Here is a 9,903-nt window from a genome sequence, read left to right as displayed (position 1 = left end):
GTTAACATAATGTCATCAGTAGAGTTTCAGCCACCGATTTTATGCAGCTACATTATTATCACCATGCCAGGACAGACGGTTGGGCTATGCACACAGCCTTGGGGAAGCACTGCAAAAGTCCATTGTTGACTTTTCTACCAGTAGGAGAAAACAGGCTGGCTTGACTTGCCTAAGGAAATACTGAAGAAAGTCTTAGCAAGTTTTAAAACAAAGTGATAGCGACACAGCTGGATGTTAACTTCTTGCAACAAACTAGCAGTATTTGGGACTGCTGCATACTACAGTGTTGTTATTTTATGATAAGAGGTTGTTTCTGTGACACACATCCTTTTTATAATAATTAAAACCATAATTAACCACATTATACTTTTCTCTAATATTATGCTGAAATATTGGTAAATTTATACACTCTTAAGTACTCATTTGAAACTTTTACTCATACAACTTTAATTAACAGAGGGTCAAAACATACTATTAATTTTATAACACTTTTAAACACCTTCCATTCAACTTATAAGCATATTAAATGAACTTAACTGTTACTTTAAATTTTCTTTCATAATAAAAGAACCAATCCTTTGTAATTAGTTTGGAATAAAAAGCTACTTTTCAGGATTTGATTTTTAGAAAGCAGGTTTAAACATTATTTTCCTTTAAAAGAGATAAGACCCTTTCTTCTTCAAACACTGAGGAAATGATGAGGTTAAAGCACAAGAAGCTGTTTTGATAAAATAGACTTTCTTTGTATACTGATTATTCAGGATAAAAACTTTTCATAAACTTTTACCAAAACAGACTAATGATTTGAGAAACTTTGAAAAAGGACAAAATTTTTAACTTTGATACATACTACTTGATATTAAAGCTTTTAAAACTTTATAGACAGACCCATCAAACCTTACTCAACTTTAATTATAAAAATTTCTTTTCCATGAACTTCTACACTTTCAGTATTCACTCAGGTTTTGTCCCACACTGTACTCCTTCCTAAAAATCAATCATTTTATCTTAGGACAAAATCATCTCCTGTTTCCTTAACAATAAAAACACATTCCATATATCCCACATACTAAGTTACCAGGCAAATTTCTTACAACATGTAATTGCCATCAAAACTAAACAAACTTGTTAAAATAATGAACTTTTCTTCACTTTAAATACTTAGTAGCATGTAATACCAGAAACAGTCCCCTGGAAGCAAGTTGGCAGGGGAGGCTGACTGCCAATAAGTTTTCCTGTTATAAAATTACCTTTTATTATTATTATTATCAATTCAGTTTTTGTTTAATAGTGACTTTTTGGAATTAGCCATTTAAATACCTTAACTTAAACAATGCTTTATTAAAATCTTATAATTATTTATAACCATATAGACTATAATTATATTAATTTAAGACAAATTTTACCTTCACAGAACACATTCCCTTACTTAAAGTTACCACAATATCTTCTACACCTTGCCACATACATTTAGGTCCCTTGAGTTTATGAAAATTAGCCATCCTATTTTAGGACAAAACACATCTTTTTGAAAAAAATAAATTTCAGTCAGCTTTCTCACAAACTTTTAACCTTTTCTTAGTATTTATTTAAGTTTTACATCTTTCATTTTATCCTGTGGAGAAAAATAAACTATTCATTTCAATCTACGCAAGAACAACTTTTTATGAAGACTTAGAGTAATTTTTTTAATCAAGACTTACAATTTTTATCATTGTAGATATCTTATTAACATTTAAATTTATGGATTAATATATAATTAATATATGTATATTAATATACATAATATTAATATAATATGGCCATTTGAAAAGAGCCCTTTTAAAAATTTTTATTTATTAATTTATATCACCATCCAGAGGTATCAAAATATACACTGACATTGAACAAACAAACACAAAGCAATTACAACACATTAACAGAAACATGCAGTTTACAATTGACTCATAATTCTTACTTTCTTGGTATAGCTGCTTTTAAGTTCTCCATTATATCACATCTTAGATAGTACTTTATAAGATTTCTTCTGGAATCCATGTTGCCTGTAACATGCAAGCTTGTGCTTGGAAATATTTTTATTCGTTATCAGCAATCAGTTAAGATAACTTGAGCAGCATAAATGTAGCTAAGCTCTTATTTAGCAGTTTAGACAGATGTTAACACATATTTTTGGATTACTACCCTGTAAGACTATATGAGACTTGAAGTTCAGGAGTAAACTATAGATTTAAACCTGAAAATTCATTTTAACACCTTGATAAAAATTTTGTACTAATTTTATTATTTTGGTTAAATAGGCCCCATCAGAATTATCATGGAAACAAAACAGAATACCAATGTTGATATGTTTTTCTTTTTTTCCAGTGGTTTAACTCTATTAACCCCCACTAGCCCACAGCTACATTGTCTTGTAGACAGCAGAGGGTTTGCAGAGTTACTGCTGGAATAGTTTCCCTATTTTAGTTAACACTTTAACAGAGAGTTTTCTTACAAGCCTGATTTCACTAACAAGGACTTTATTTAGTATTTTTGCCTGTTTTAAATCTTTCAATAGTTTAAAAGGTATTGGCTCAGGATGAAACTCGACACTCCCTGTGGATTATTTGTATCTGGTGGTATCACATGTAATGTTACCAGGAAATCAGATAATAATTGTTTAACATAAGGCAAAGCATCGGCAACATTTGAAAACATTTCTAACTTAGGTTTAGTAACAGAAGGTAATTCAGTAGGTGTAGAGGGCTGTACTTGATACACAGAAGATATTAGGATACTTCACTGAGCTTTTTTTGATGAAAGGGCTAATATCAGGATGAGGAGAAAAACCTGATGGTTCCCCATTCACCTCAAGCTCCTATTCTTGTTCCTATTTACTTTCTTTCCTTTCAAATTTACTTATGGGCTTAGAAAATATAGTAATTTCATCTTTCTCTCCTTCTTCATACTGTAAAGGATCTAAAGCTGCTGCTATCTGGTGGCATAAGGCCCATACTGATAATGGAATGAATTTCTTTTTTCGATATGCTCTTCATAAAGCTTTTATTACACATCTCCACTGTTTCAAATTTAAAACATTATGCCGCTGAGGCTGAAGCCAACAACAATGCTTTTGTACTAGAGCAAAAAATTCTAGTAATTTATAGCTTTTTACAGGAACCCCATTAACTTTCAGTAAAGTTTTTAACACTCACAAATGTGCTTCCACACGTCCCATTTGATTACCCATTACCCTGATGACTTCGCGGAAAACGTTACTTAAAAGAAGACTTGAGTCACACTGCTTTGGACATCACACGACCCTTGATGAGGTCTTTTTTGTTGTTCCTGATACTGATTTGGAAGACTTACTAACTTCTTCAGGCTCCACGTTTGGCACCAGATGTTGGAGATTTGGACCCAAAGGGTATTGGGAATGAAAGAAAGAGAAAAAGGGGTAAGGAAACAAAGAGCAAGAATGAGCAAGAGAGCTGGGATCAGGGGGTCTGCAAGTAAAAACTCCTCAGACAACTCTATTGTTTACAAGGGGCTCTCTATATTCCCCAGTATACTTAGCCTACATGACATCAAGCAGCATTACCCATAGTCTAAGGAATTTAAAAAAATCTTATCTCAAGGTACAAAGTCTAAGTGTTCTATTCACTACAAAAGGTATGTGCTCATCTTTTCTTTCAGACTTTAACAGCTTCATCCCATTTGCTGGGAACTCTTAATTACCACATTCCTTAGGTTGCAAGTGTAACCATGGAGACAGCACACCTCTCCTTGTGAGGCCACTGTTCCTCAGTTTCCAATAGTGGTGAGCTGGCCCATGTGAAGTGCTGGCCTTGTGGAGTGCTTGCCTCCACAGAGTACTGCCTCATGCAAGAGTGCTGGCCCCCACAGGAGTCCTGGCCCATGTGGAGAACTGGTGCAGCAAGATGATTCAGTAAAAAGATACACAGAGGAGAGACAATAAGAGATGCAGCAGATCAGAGAGCTGAGATGGTGCCAAGAGAATGATTGCCTCTCTCCCACTCCAGGAGAAACCAGGATCAGTTCCTGGAGCCACCTAATGAGAATACAAGCAGACACAGAAGAACACACAGTGAATGGATATAGAGAGTAGACAATGGCAGAGGGGAAATAAATAAATAAATGATAATAAATAAATAAATAATAGAGAGTAGACAATGGCAGAGGAGAAAATAAATAAACAAATAAACAAACAAACTTTAAAAAAGTATATAAAGAGAGTGGTACTATCAGTGGTTCAAAGTATGTAAGATAATCTTGTTTCAGTTGTCTCTGGTGGAAGGATTAATTGATATAGCTTTCTAGTATTTTATGGTGAGAGTGTTCACTTTGTTTGCTTTGGCAATCAACTTCTATAAGCCATCTGGTTTCAGAAGTTCTCTGGAAAATTCCTTTTAAAGATTTTTAGTGGGTATAAACTTACAATTCTTATCATTTGCACTTAAGTACTTGTAAGCATAGGGTATCGGCATCAAGAATACCTGATAGGTTTCCTTCCAGCAAAATTCTAGGGCTGTCTTTCTGTGATGTCTTCTCCAGAATTTCCTGCTGTTAGGTCATGTTGTTGTAGAATTTGAAAGAGGTTCAATTATTTGCATATATAGAAAGGCCAGGACTCAGGAATGATTTTGAGAAGGAAAAATGGTTTATTGACGGCCAACCTGACTCAGGAGCTTCCTGTTGCAAACCCAAGCCCCGAACAAGGCTTTTGAGTTTCTTTTATACAGAGAGGAAAGGTTAAATGGTCCTTTTGTTTCAGTTCTCAATAGGCTTGAATTAGCATATATATCTTCCACATCTTAGGTAAGCTTTTAGCATGGACTTCATACATTCTAGATAAACTTTTAGCTTATCTTGGTTTGCATTTCCCCTGAATATTCAAATTTTATAGAGTTTGCACTGATAAACTGTTTCCTGGGACTGGAGTCATTGCCATGGTCACCAAGGGCAGGACTGCAGCCTCTTATCATCCCACACCCACAAGTCACAGACAGTTTAGGTTATCTCTTAAGAGACAAAGAGCCTCCTACCCATAGCCCACATCAGTGTAAGTCTGGATCATGTTGTTGATGAGGAAAAGCAGCCTGTATCTGTTGATGATAGCACAGCATGTACTTGGTTACTCTTTTTCAATATTTAGATAGGGTTGCAAAATACATATAAGTGAGATCACACAATATTTGTCCTTTGTATTTGTCTTATTTCACACAAACTGATGTGTTCAAGATTCATAGGGCTTGTCTTTTTCTAAACCTCCTCTACTGGTCTTACCTACTCCACTTTCTGCCCAAGTTCAGTTGCAAGCTGTCAGGCATATGGCTCATCTCTCCCTTGGTCTCAGCTCTTTGAGCCTCTCAGTTGGATGAAACTGGAGTCCTTTCTCTCATATTACAGGATCAATTATGGTGGCCTCCTTTATCTGTGTGTTTCTCTCTGTGTCTCCATTTATATCAGTGCCAGTAAGAGAGAGGAGACTCAACCTGAGTCATCCTCACTGACACAGTCCAACAAAGGGGGTTCACAACCATAGGAATAGATTTGTGATTCTATATTCATAAGGTAAACTTGCCTGTAATAGTCTTTTCTTATACTGTCTTTACCAAGCTTGGGTAGTAGAGTAATGCCGACCTCATAGAATGAGTTAGGAAGTGTTCTCGCCTCTTGAATTCTTTGGAAGAGTTTGAGAAGGAATAATGTTAATTGTTCTTTTAGATTCTGGTAGAATTCACCAGTGAAGCCATATGGTCCTGTGGTCCTGGGTTTTCCATTGGTGGAAGGTTTTTTTTCATTAAAAATAATGTTTTCTTTTGTATATTCTTATAATAAAATATTCAAACTTTTACTTTAAAAAGTTTATATCAAAATAGACAGATTTGTCTATTTTGATATAAACTATTGAAATTTAATGTAAAGGGAATGGTACCACCATTCATTCCAGATATCTAAGATAATCTTGTAACTGCATGAAATTGATATACCCATCACCCAACTTCAACAATTTTCAAAACTTGGCCAATCTTGTTTTATTTTTGTTGACATCTTCTTTCCGTCCTTATCCACATTAGTTTTAATCATATTGTAGACATCATAAATTTTTATCAATAATTTTTTCAGTAATTTCTCTATAGGATAATTTCTGTTATTTTTAAAAACATAATTACAATACGACCCCTACATGCACAAAAAATTAACAGGAGTTTCTTAAAAAATGAAATTTTTAGTGAAAGTTCATATTTCCCTAATTGTCCAACACTTTATTCTGTTTGTTTTTTGACTTTAGATGAAAATATGGTACATAATTCCAATTGGTTGGTGTGTTCCTAAAATCTCTTTTAACTTATAAAGTAATCCTCTTTATCTCTTTTAGTTTCCTTGACTTTTTTATTAAAATGAAGAAACCAGGTCTTTATCCCGTGGAATTTCCCAGAATCTGAATTTTGGTAATTGGCTCACTATGGTGTCCTATAACTTAACACTCAGTTCACCGTAGTGTCTGACAATTGGTAGAAAGTCTAGTAGTAGTTTGGTTCAGGCCAGATATTTCTCTCTCTCTCTCTCTCTCTCTCTCTCTCTCTCTCTCTTCCTCTCACTTTTGCTCTTTCTCCCATTCTCTCTCTCTTTTTATTTGTATTGACGTGACTATTTCAATTGGTGCTGTCCTGGTTTGAGTCTTTTATGGACTCCTGAAAAATGATGTTCTTAAGATAAACCAATCCTGTATGTGTGATCCTATTGTATGTGGGACCTTTTGGTTAGATCACTTTTGATTAGATGGATTCAGTTAATGACCTTGATTAGATTACAGGACCCAGGGTGGATGTGATTACTTTAACTGTAGTCTTATATAAATGGAATGCAGAGAAAAAGAGCTGTCATTTTTACCCTACCATGTGAAGAACACCTGCAGCCACAGAAGGAGAGATTCCAAGAGGCCAGAGGCTGCGAACAGTGGAGCAGACCAAAGCTGAAGAAACCTGAGAGAGATGAGCCATCTACCGGATTGTCCACAACTGAGGTCAGGGGGAAACTGAGCCTGAAGGAGAAGGTAGAGTCCGCTGCAATTTGGCTTTGCCACTTGGCAGGAGTCCAGGTTCTGCCAGCAGCAAACTTTTGGTGAGACAGCATCTCTGATGATGCTTTGATTTGGACATTTTCACAACCTTGGCTATGTAAGATTTTCTCTAGTAAATTCCTATTCTAAAAGCCAACCCATTTCTGGTATATTTCATTGTCAAATTTGCCAAAATAAAATAGGTGATCATTACTCTAATTTAACATAATTTTTCTTTAGAAAAGTTGTAGCTTTACAGAATAGTTATGCAGAAAATACAGAGTTCCCATATATCCCCTCAACCATGGAGTTTTTTGCCATTAACATTTTGAATTAGTGCAGTAATTTTGTTACAATTGATAACAGAATATTATTATAATTGTACTATGGCTCTATTCGATATTAGCTATAGTTGATAGTTTACACTGTTTTTTACTATTTGTGTTGTACAGTCCTATATTTTTTTTAGAAGTTACTGGGGATTGAACCAGGGAGGCAGGCATTCAGCCATTGAACTACATCAGTTCCCAGTCCTATTTTTAAATATTCTTAATAGAATGGTATTTACACAAATTAAAATTTTCCTTTTTAACCACATTCAAATATACAGCACAGTAGTGTTATGTTCACAATGTTGTGCTGTCATTACCACCATCCATTACTAAAATTCTTCATCACTTCAGAAAAGATACTTCACCAATTAAAAATTAAATTTCTATTCTCTATCCTTATACTGCCCCTGACAACCTCTATTCTGGTTTCTTACTCTATAAATTTGCCTATGTTAATTATTTCATATCAGTGAGAGCAGACAATATTTTATCCTTTATGCCTGGCTTATTTCAGTCAACATGATTTTGCAAATTATATCTTTATGCATTGTTGTCCAGGACCATAGATTTATCATAATATTAACGTATTTGCATTTTAGAACCTATAAGTAGTAAAAAGTAGCATTATATACCAAGTAACAAAACAATAATACTGGTATTTATAGTAAGCTATATAGTTACTTTTATTGGAAAGTTTTATTTTTTATGCCACTTCAACCCACTTTCTACTTCTCTTCCTTTTCAGTCTGAAGAAGTCCTTTTAGAATATGTAAGCTTTTGTATATCTGGGAATGTCTTAATCTTTCCCTCAATTTTGAAAGTCTCATTGGATATAAAATTCTTGGTTAGCAGCTGTTTTCTTTCAATCCCTTAAATACTTCATTGCATCCCCTTCTTGCCTTCAAGTTTTCTCAAGTGAAGGTGACAATCTTCTTTTGGCTCCCTTGTGCATAACATATAGCTTCTCTCTTGCAGCTTTTTACCACCCTTCCTTGTCCTTATCATTCTACAGTTTGACTACTATCTATCTGCACTTGATTCTTTTGAGTTTATCTTGTTGGAGTTTGCTTGTATGCTTGTATGTGTATGTTCATGTCTTTCATTAAATTTGGGAAGTTTTCTTGCCATTATGTCTTTGAATCTTCCTTCTGCCCCTTTCTTCTTCTTCTGGGATTCCTATTATGCATATCTTGGTGCACTTTATGCCACCCCAAGGTCTCTTAGGAACTGTTCACTTTTTTCATTCCTTTATCTTTCTGCTATTCAGTCTAAGTCATTTCAATTGACCTGTCTTCAAATTCACTTATGAATTCTTTTGCCGGCTTAATCATGCTGTTGAAACATTCTAGGGAATTTTTCACTTCAGTGGTCTTCAGCTTCAGTATCTGTTTTTATCCTTTTAAGATGTTCTCTTTATTGAGTTTCCCAGGTTTGTCATTCATTATTTTCCTGTTTTCCTTTACTTCTTTCTCTGTTTTTTTCTTTTATCTCCTAAGTTATGTAATTTGTTGGCATACAGTTGTTCATAGTCTCTCATAATCATATTTATTTCTGTAAGGTCATCAGTGATACCACCATTTTCCTTTCTGATTTTAATTATTTGCATTTTTTTGCTTTTCTTTTTTTGTCAGTCTAGCAAAAGCTTGGCTAATTTTATTGATTTTTTTCAGAGACTTTTTGTTTTATTTTCTCAGTTGCTTATATTCTTTATTTCACTTATCTCTGCTCTAATTTCAATTATTTTCCTTCTTATCTTAACTTTAGGATTTACTTGCTCTTATTTTTCTGGTTCCTCAAGATGTAATGGTAGGTTATTTATCTGAGATCTTTCATTGTCTTAATGTAAGAATTTAGAACTATAAAATTTTCTGTGAGCACTGCTTTTTCCGCATTCCATAAGTTTTGGTGTGCTGTGTCTTCTTTTTCATTCATATCTAATATTTTCTAATTTATCTTATAATTTAGTCTTTAATCCTTTGTTTAAATTGCAGTGTTTATAACATATTTGTAAATTTTCCAGATTTTCTTCTGTTATTAACTTCTATCATCATTTCATTTAGTCAGGTAAGTTATTTTATATTACTTCAATATTTTCACATTTATTGAGACTTTTCTTGTGCCCTCACCTATGATCTATCCTGGAGCATGAACTGTGTGCATTAGAGAAGAATGTTCATTCTGTTGTTTCGGCAAGAACTGTAATATATATATCTTTTAAATCTAGTTGGTGTATAGTGTTTTTCAGGTCCTATATTACCTTATTCATCTTCTGTGCAGATTTTCTATCCTGATTTGAAAGTGTTGTACTGATTTCTCCAACTATATTGTAGAATTATCTATTTCTCCTTTCATTTCTGTCAGTGTTTCCTCCGTATACTGGTGCCCTGTTTTTAAGTACATGTATATTTTATTGTTAAGTATTCTTGTTGAATTGACCCTTTTATCAATATATAATGTCATTTTTATCACTTTTAAGAGTTTTTACTCAATCTCTATACCTGATATTAA

The sequence above is a fragment of the Dasypus novemcinctus genome, chromosome 10 (assembly GCF_030445035.2).
Source record: "Dasypus novemcinctus isolate mDasNov1 chromosome 10, mDasNov1.1.hap2, whole genome shotgun sequence".
Classification (NCBI taxonomy): Eukaryota; Metazoa; Chordata; class Mammalia; order Cingulata; family Dasypodidae; genus Dasypus; species Dasypus novemcinctus.
Note: the sequence above shows the minus strand (reverse complement) of the source record.